Genomic DNA, 10,192 nt, shown 5'->3' on the forward strand with positions numbered 1-10,192 from the left:
TGGTTAAGAAAATTCAGAAAGATTTTAAAGCTTACACGTGGATGATGTGTGCACTTATACAATCAAAGTACTCATGAGACAAAAATCAAATAAACCCAATGGCGAACTCAAATCAATGATTTCTGATCAGAACTGAGCCTGCTGTGCTTTCAGTTAGTTGACCTGGGTTCAATCCCCAGAACTCCCTAGGATCCCTTGAGCCCACCAGGAGTGATCTCTGAGTGCAGAGCCGGGAGTAAGTCCTGGTGTAGCCTAAAACCAAAACAAATAAATAAACAAAAAGCCCAGCAATGCCCTTCATTTCCACCTAATAATGTTTGTGCTGGGTTCCTACGTGACCATCTTTACCAAAGGGCAGGATGGTATAAATGTAGCTGCCTTTCTGTTAGCAATGTATGGCACTATGCTCTTTGAAGTCCCATTATACTCTTTTGACCAACCCCCTGAACAAAGGACAACTGATCATCTCCAAGAGTTATAGTAGCTAGAGCCCATAAAGCAGACGGAGAGGAATGCTTGTCGAGAGGATGAGAGTTCACTCCTCTCCAATCAGATTACAAGTTACTTCTAAAACAGAGAATGGAAAAACTAAACGGACATTTTCACCAGTCGTAGGTTAAGCTGCAAACCTTCCTATACCACACTTAGGGTCACAGACACATCATCAATGTTTGCTAAGCTTTCAGAGAGAAAAGAAAATAGGCATGTCTGGTAGAAGAAGAAAAAAATTCTAGCAGACAGAGAAAAAGAAAGAAAAATATCAAGGAACTAAATGTGCAAATGGTTTTGGGTTTTTTGTTAATGATCAGTTTTTATTTATTTATTTATTTATTTTGCTTTTTGGGTCATGCCCAGTAATGCACGGGGGTTACTCCTGGCTCTGCACTCAGGAATTACTCCTGGCAGTGCTCAGGGGACCATATGGGATGCTAGGAATCAAACCCAGGTCGGCAGTGTGCAAGGCAAACACCCTACCCACTGTGCTGCTATCACTCCAGCCCCAAAGTGCAAATGGTGATTCACTAATAAAAATAAATAAATAATAAAAAATTTTCAAATGTACTAAATAACAAAAGTAATGAAGGGTTTTGAATGTCTATTTCAGGATTTTCATACAAGAGAACAATATATGATACAATATGTGTGAGTGTATGTGTGTGTGTCTGTGGGTTTGCTCAGTGGAACTATTAAAATCTTTGTACCTCCATAGTTACTTTTATAAATTAGGGACAGAAATAATGTCTAGCAAGGAGATAAAATGATTGTACATTTTATAAAATGCTTAGGACTGTTTCTGCCATCAATTCCCACACATTCATCAAATAAATACACTAACGAGGTCCAGATAAAGCACAAAATTGACATGAAACTCTTGTGTATGATCCCAGGAACACTCAGAGTGAACTGTGAGCACAGAAATAGCACTGGGCACCAGGAGGCATATGGCCGCAAATACCCCTCAAAATAAGTTAAAACACGGATAGGGAGAGAGACAGATAATATGAAACTCAGACAATCAGTTCCTTCCAGGACCTGCTGTGATGCAATCTTACATTTAGAGATACCAAATAGACAGCAACCGACGTTTCCACAAAGAGCCTAAGGGAAGAGCTGTTGAACGGCACCTCGAATCAACCCAGCAGCCATGGAACTTTCTAGGAGACCAGCGTCTGCCTGGCTCTGTGGTGCTGGCAAGCCCCAGTGCCAACCCACAAGTTGTTGGGTGCCACCAGGGCTATTCCTGGTGGTGTAGAGGGAACCCTGTGATGCCAGGGAGTGATGCCAGGGATCAAGCGAGGGTTGTCCACAAGGCTTGGTCCTGAACCCTTGTACTTTCTTTCTTTTTCTTTCTTTCTTTCTTTCTTTCTTTCTTTCTTTCTTTCTTTCTTTCTTTCTTTCTTTCTTTCTTTCTTTCTTTCTTTCTTTCTTTCTTTCTTTCTTTCTTTCTTTCTTTCTTTCTTTCTTTCTTTCTTTCCCTCTCCTCTCCCCTCCCCTCCCGTCTCCTCTCCTCTCTCTCTCTCTCTCTCTCTTTCTCTCTCTCTCTCTCTCTCTCTCTCTCTCTCTCTCTCTCTCTCTCTCTCTTTCCCACCCCCCGTTCAGGGGCATTTCAAAAATACAATTAGCTCATCTGATGTAAGCTACAATCAAACGCAGTTTTGGGTGATCCTTTGGGTCTGTTGTTCCCAGACAGACTTTCTGTACAAAAGAGCTCTCCATCCCATTTTGGTTTGTTTCTTTCTTTATTTTGTTTTGGTGCCATATCTGTAGATATCTAGGACCTGCTCCTGGCTCAGTGCCTGTTTGTGGTACTTCCCCAGCGATGCTCTGGGGATTGTGCAATGCAGGGCCTGAAACCCTGACCTCCTATGTGCAAAGTATGTGCTCAGTTTGTCGAATGATATCTCAGGCCCCTGTCTCTGTATATTTATTTGGGATTCAGATGGATTTCTCATCCTACTTGCCACTCGTTAGATGTGTTTCCTTCAGCTCTGCCCTTCAAGGTTTTTCTGGAGCCTGATCTGACGTTACAAATATACTCACTACCCTCTTGTTGCAATCACTCATCTCTGCCCTCACAGACCAGAGGATGTATCAAATATTGTCATTTTCCTTTGGGAAACCGAATTTAGGGGACCTGCCTGTCCTCTCATCTCAGTTTATAGATATTTAAAAAGACATTTCATGTTGTCCTAAACCTAAAACGGCCCTCGGTTCCTTATAAACACAAGCCTTTGTGGCTCCATGTTTTGGATCTCTAAAGATGACTTTCTGGGGACAATTTAATTCTATGTCTGCTCCAATACTGTTCATTTTTAAAGGCAGACCCAGACGGTTTAGTTCTATTTCCTACATCCAAAAGAAAGAAATTATTCAGCCTTTCATGGCAAAGGCATACACATCAATGTCCTTCCACAGAGCAAATGGAGTTAAATACCTCTTACATTCAGATCATATTTTACATTTCTCTAATTAGGTTTTTCTTCCCCACCCCCACCCCGGACTGGAAGATAGTTCATTGTTGACTGTGATAAAGAGGCATCCACATAAAGACTCTGAGATGGAGAACATGAGTAAGTTATTGAATTTCAAAGGAAGAATCTTGGAAGGAAAGGCCATGTCTTGAGTGATTTCTATGTGTACTCCGTGGCAGAATAATCTTCATTTCTAACATTTATTGCCTTTTCATTTTTCACTAGGATTTTTTTCATCATGTGATTTTTGATAATAATAGAAGAGTAGGAGAGTTTATCATTGATAATTCCAGGGTGTTGGGGTAAGAGTCTCACGCATTTATCCTCCAACCAATTGGTAATTTTCTGATGAAAATAAGTACATTCATATCCTCGATTCAAGTAAACCTCATATACATGAAACCACATACATTGAGACAAACACACAGTACCTGTGACCTTCTAGAAGCGTTTTATTCATCCACCCCTTGACCAATCTGCTTTGCTACATCTAAGTATAATTCAGTTGTTAACAGTGTAACTAGTAAGAACAGAAGACAAGGATACACTGAAAAAATTCAAAGCAGTTACCAAGGAAAGAGTTACAAAATAGAGTAGCAGGAATGAGTTCTTTACTGAAAGAAATATTTTTGTTAGAGGAGAGTTTTATATTATAATGTGAGGACAAAAGGAGGGAGTTAATTAAATGTCAGAAGACTGACATGTTTCTATCTTAACCTTGAAACTTGGGGGAATGTGGAATGCCAGATTTGTGCCATATGTTACAGCTCCTGACAGTGTTATGTGTCTGTACCACATGACACCATCTGTACGGTAATACCTGAAGAGGGACAGTGGCTAGAAATGGAGAAAAATAATGAACTCTTGCAACATCGCTTTCCCACTGAGTTCACACAGCTGGTAATAGATGCTTTACTTCAACCTGAAGAAAAAAAAAAAAGCTCGACTCGGGTCTTGAATGGCAACAACACAGAGGATTATTGATCTCTTCCTATTGACTATTTATAGCTTACGAGTGTAAAAGTCACAGTTTGCATTGAAAATATAAAAATAATAAATTGAAATCTGAAACACTGATATATCGCATGTTCAGAGTTTAAGCTGTTTTCTTATAGGTACATAAAAACAGAAACAGGTGTTTAATGTACCTCTGATGACAGAAGAATTTAAATGATGGTACAAATGTTGTTTCCATTGACTCTTAAGTTATCACAGAATCACATTTAGAACTTTCTCACTCACTTTACTGCATTGTAACTCTTCAGTGTAGATTAAATCCTTCTTGTTTTAATAATATTTTCTCCCGGTCCCCTAAACCCGTAAGATGGACAAGCTCAGGTACAGTTCTAAAATTCTAAGAGTAGACTAAATCAAGAGCTAGGGAAATTCCAAATTAAACATAGATAATCACCAATTATTCTTCTCATCCTTACCATGTCCTAGTGTAGAAGGCAATCTTCAAAGAAAAAATGTCTTATTATTCTTGTCTCAACATTCCCCATTCAGCCATCTGGCAAGTATGGCCAGAGATTTCAGAGGTGAATAAGTGTCTCACAGGTTACCCATAGAAAACATATATTGGCCAATTTGCTAAAGAGCACTGACTCTGGTTCTATACCTCTCATGATGCAAAGATCCCAGTGAGAATTTAAAAGAGTTAGGTGCCATCCTTAGCCATAACAATCAAATCTTTCAGCATTAGAAAGAGAATAACATAGAATCTTAATATTAGAATCTTCACATTAGAATAACATAGAATCTTGACATTAGAATCTTAACATTAGAAACATTAGAATCATAGAGTAACATAGAATCATAACATTAGAATCTTTCAACATTAGAAAGGGAGAGCTAAAAAAAAATCCCCTGGAGGGAAAATGCAGAGTCCATCTTTAGAAAAATGGGTAGGAGGAGCTGGAGTGATAGCACAGTGGGTAGGGTATTGGCCTTGTACACGGCCAATCTGGGTTCAATTTTCAGCATCTCATATGGTCCCCTGAGCACTGCGAGGAGTGATTCCTGAGTGCAAAGCCAGGAGTAACGCCTGAGCATCACCAGGTGTGACTCAGAAAGCAAGAAAGCAAGGAAGCAAGGAAGCAAGCAAGACAGAAAGCAAGACAGAAAGCAAGACAGAAAGCAAGGAAGAAAGCAAGAAAGAAAGAAAGAAAGAAAGAAAGAAAGAAAGAAAGAAAGCAAGAAAGAAAGAAAGAAAGAAAGAAAGAAAGAAAGAAAGAAAGAAAGAAAGAAAGAAAGAAAGAAAGAAAGAAAGAAAGAAAGAAAGAAAGAAAGAAAGAAAGAAAGAAAGAAAGAAAAAGAGAAAAAGAAAGAAAGAAAGGCAGGTAGGAAGGAAGGGATCTGAATTTGTAGGCAGATGGGTAGGAAGGAAAGAGGGGGAGTGGGAGAATGAAAGGAGGATGCATGCTCAGCACACGTGTGCTAAAGGATGTGAACTTGCCTGAAAAGGGATTTGAAGCAGATTCAAAAGCATAGATTCCTGTGACCTCTCTCACTGTCCAACCAGCACCGAAAATGTCGATTCCCACTAAAGGGGTGTAGACAGCAGCCAGTGGGGTTGGGGAATATTTCTTGCTAAGGGCGGACACACGCCTGCAGCCAAGGATCCAGGGAATCACAGGTTTCCACCACTCCCAAAGCCCACATCTCAGGAGCCTCCAGAGATTCCTCGTGCCCTCTCTGAGCTGGAGAGAGGCTGCCCTCCTGGTGCGCTCTCTCTCTCTCTCTCTCTCTCTCTCTCTCTCTCTCTCTCTCTCTCTCTCTCTCTCTCCTCCCTATCTCCATCTCTCTCATACTCCGTGACCACAGCATTTGGGCTCTAATCATTCTCCATTTTTACCGCCTATTCAACCAATTCGTTAGCCTTAAGACACGGGTTTTAGGTGTTCAACCATTTTTATTCACCAGGGTGCCTTTTTATCTATTTATCTATTTATTTATTGATTGATTGATTGATTGAATCACCGTGAGATACAGTTACTTTTTGAGTTTCAGTCATACAATGATCGAATACCCATCCCTCTGCCAGTGTGCATTTTCCACCACCAATGTCCCCTGTACATGGCTGCCCACTCACCTCCCCCTTCCTCCATGGCAGACAATTTCCCCCATACTCTCTCTCTACTTTGGAGAGTTATGGTTTGCAATACAGATACTGAGAGGTCATCATGTTTGGTCCTTTATCTACTTTCAGCACACATCTCCCATCTCAAACGATCCCTCCAACCATCATTGACTTAGTGATCCCTTCTCTATCCCAGCTGCCTTCTCTCCCCACTCATGAGGCAGGCTGCCAACCATGGAGCAATCTTCCTTTCCCTATCTCTACTGTCGTTGGGTGTCAGTTTCGTATTATGTTATTTTATATGTGCCATTATTAACGTGACGGCCACACCTATCACCTTCATGAACTATAGTTCTCTAACTCATCACATTTTGTGTGTGTGAGAGAGAGAGAATAAGTAGTTGGCAGATGTAACATCAAGGCACATGTTTCTAATAAAATACTGATATTTGTAAATAAGCAGATAAAAGAAATGATAGTATCCAGGCACAGAGAGGTGGATGTGTCAGGGTAAGCCAGAGAAATGAGAAACTGACCTCAGGCCTCCCATTATAGTGAGAAAGAGTCTCAGAATACACTGATGATGGAATAAAGAGTGAGGAGGATTTGACCAGCCTACTGTGTGCTTTGAATGTTACAGAAACTTTTCATGTGTGATATATACCCTGGAAAACAATAAGACTGCATGTGTGCATGGACACATTGTGTAGATGAAGAATCAGATTGAATCATAAGAATTTCCCTGAGATTATGGAGAGAGTTAAGAGTCAGAGCTGTCATTCTTAACCAAACTACAAAGACAATCTACAACCAAAATACAAAGACATCTTCAGAATAGGAAAGGATAATCACCCAATACCTATCTGATAAGGGGTTGATATCAAGGATATACAAGGCACTGGTTTAACTCTACAAGAAGAAAACATCCAACGCCATCAGAAAATGGGGTGATGAACAGAAACTTTCTCAAAGAAGAAATCTGAATGGCCAAAAGGTACATGAAAAAATCCTCTTCATCACTAATCATCAGAGAAATGCAGATGAAAACAACAATGAGATATCATCTCACACCACAGAGACTGGCCCACATCCAAAAGAACAAAAACAACTGGTGTTGGTGAGGATTTGGGAGAAAGGAACTCTCCTTCACTGCTGGTGGGAATTCCAACTGGTTCAGCCTTTTTGGAAAACAGTATGGACACTTTTAAAAATTAGAGATTGTGCTCCCATTTGACCCAGCAATACTACTTCTGGTAATATAGCCAGGGGATGCAAAAAAGTATAATAGAAATAACACCTGCACTTGTATGTTCATTGCAGCACTGTTTACAATAGCTAGACTCTGGAAAAAAACCGAGTGCCCAAGAACAGATGATGGTTAAAGAAACTTTGGTACATCTACACAATAGAATACTATGTAGCTGTTCAAAAAGATGAAGTCATGAGCATTGTATATAAGTGGATCAACATGGAAAGTATCATGCTAAGTGAAATGAGTCAGAAAGAGAGGGAAAGACATAGATTGCACTCATTTGTGGAATGTAAAGGAACAGAATGTGAGACTTAAACCCAAGAGTAGTAGAGATGAGTACCAGGAGGATTGCTCCACAGCCTCACATGCTGGGGTTTTGAAATGGCAGCTAAGATAGAGAAGGGACCACCAAGTAAAGTGTGCTTGGAGGGCCTGCTTGGGATGAGAGATGCAAGCTGAAAGTAGATTATAGATCAAATAAGAGCCACTCAATACCTATACTGCAAACCACAACACCCCAAAGAAGAGAGAGAGCAAAAGGGAATGCTCTGCCACCGAGTGGGGGTGGGTGAGGTGGATGGGGTGGGGGGGTGGGAGGCATACTAGGATCATTGGTGGTAGAGAATGGGTACTGGTGGAGGGATGGGCACGCAATAATTGTATGGCTGGAATGTAAGCATGAAAGTTTGTAAGTCTGTAACTGTACCTCACGGTGATTCATTTAAAAATAAAAAGAAATAAAAAAATAGTCAGAGCTGTCATTCTTAAAAAGGTGTGTGTGACAAGACACCTTCTTTATAGAAATCTTTAAGCATAGATGTCAAATATGGACGTTGGCTGGTGCACTAATAAACAAATAAACATAAAACCCCAAGTCAGCAAATCAAGCAAGGAAGGTAGAACACGCGGCACACATCCATTAATGAGAATAATATTAGAAAAGCAGAGAGTCAAGAATCATCTTTCCATTTCAAATAGAAATCCAATAACTATCTTTTAGGGTTCTTAACTGAAAGGTGTTGGGACCTGATTATATGAAAGCCATTTCAGAAACATTAAGATTCATTCTATTGGACTCATAACAGGAATTGCCATGCTCATAAAGTCACCCAATGTGCTGGTCCCATGAATGAGAGGGGGCCAAAAGCATTTCAGAGCCATTTTCAAACCCGAGCTTCTATCTGCTAATAATGATTTTTATTGAGGCTATTACATGCGCATGTGTATATATACATTTAAAGATTCAATGTGAAATTTTTTTATTAGATACTTATTATGTATTAGTGAATGAACACTTTTCTCCGCAGTGGTTTTTGTAGGTGAGGCTTTTCTGAACTGAGCAGATTTCTGCTTAGTTAAATCTTTCCCTCCCCTTGACTGTGAATCCCACTGGCTTTGGCTAGAAAACAGTATTAGACTGAATAGGTATATGGGCTTGATGTAATTTCTATCCTTGTAAAAAGCAGCTATTGCACATCTGAAATTGCTACTTTTCCTCTCTAATATTACTGTCATTTTACGGTGTGCTGTATAATTAAGTTTACTGCAACACAGAGGTATTTGGTAGAGTTTCCATTTCCTACTTATGGGTTATTTTTACTCCATATGATAAATTAACAGGCTGCAAAATATAATTTTTAAATCCCCACTATTTTTAGTGAGTTTGTTCCCATCTGGAGTTTTATTGTTCTTTAATAGTTAATGTCCAAGTATATGGTAGCTACAGAGCATATTAACCGAGATATTAGAATGTTGTCTGTCTTTGTTTACTTTTTGGCCCTTCCTTCTTCCCTCTCACCCACTCCCTGCCTCCTTCCTTCTCCTTCCTTCTTTTCCTTCCTTCCTCCCCTTCATTTCTAATTTTGTATTTGCTATTTTTTTTTGTGGAGGCACTGAAGACTAACACTGTCTATGTTTTCATAGTCTAGTTTCACATCTTTCATATGTGTTTCACCACACCACACATGTACCAACCACCAAAGCACCAACATCCCTCTACCCCTCTCCTTGGAGACCCTGATCAATTCCTTCATATGGGACCTGTGCTCACATCTTTCCTGCACAGCCCACGAAGCCCTCATTCCGCTGCACAAAACCAGCCCAAAGGGAAGGAAGAGCTGGAGCAAGCATGACCAGCCAACTGACTCGGGGAAATGATTCGTGGGACACAGAGCACAAACCCAGCATGGGCAAGACCCCAGTTTGATCCTGGGCACTGCAAGAGCCCTGAAAACAGAGGGCACCACTTCAGTGGCCTCTGTGGGCCCTGAGGTTAGCTCAGACAGAGATCAAGTAAAATGTCACTAGGTTTACAGAAGGTGGGGGTGAGAGAGAGAGAGAGAGAGAAGGAAAGTAGCTGCATAGAGACAGCAGGAGGCTGGGGGAGCGAGGGAAATGGACACAGGTAGAGGGAACGATATAGGATCTTCTTATAACTGAAACCAAACCTTGGACAGCTTTATAAATGTATATCTCATGGTGATTTAATTAAAAAAATTTTAAATGATACACAAGAAGACACACAAGAGGAGCTACAGAGATTACAGAGAGAAAACAGAATCTTAATGGCAGAGAGAAAAGAACATTTAAGAGGTAGAATACATAGGAAGAGAGAAAGGAAAGAATGAATTCGAAAAGGGTGAGAGCAAGGGTACAAATAAGAAGTGACACAGAATATCCCAATGCAGTTAGAAAAATAATTTTTCAAATATGTTTCAAATATTTACTATTATGAAATAATTTTATCACTGTAAATTTTTAGTTACTTTTTCCTGGCTGTGCTCAAGGTTTACTCCTAACTTTGCCTTTGGTATTTACTCCTGGCGACTTTGGGGGACCATATGGGATGCCTGGGATCAAACTCAGGTTGGCTGCATGCAAGGCAAGCAC

The sequence above is a fragment of the Sorex araneus genome, chromosome 2 (assembly GCF_027595985.1).
Source record: "Sorex araneus isolate mSorAra2 chromosome 2, mSorAra2.pri, whole genome shotgun sequence".
Taxonomy (NCBI): domain Eukaryota; kingdom Metazoa; phylum Chordata; class Mammalia; order Eulipotyphla; family Soricidae; genus Sorex; species Sorex araneus.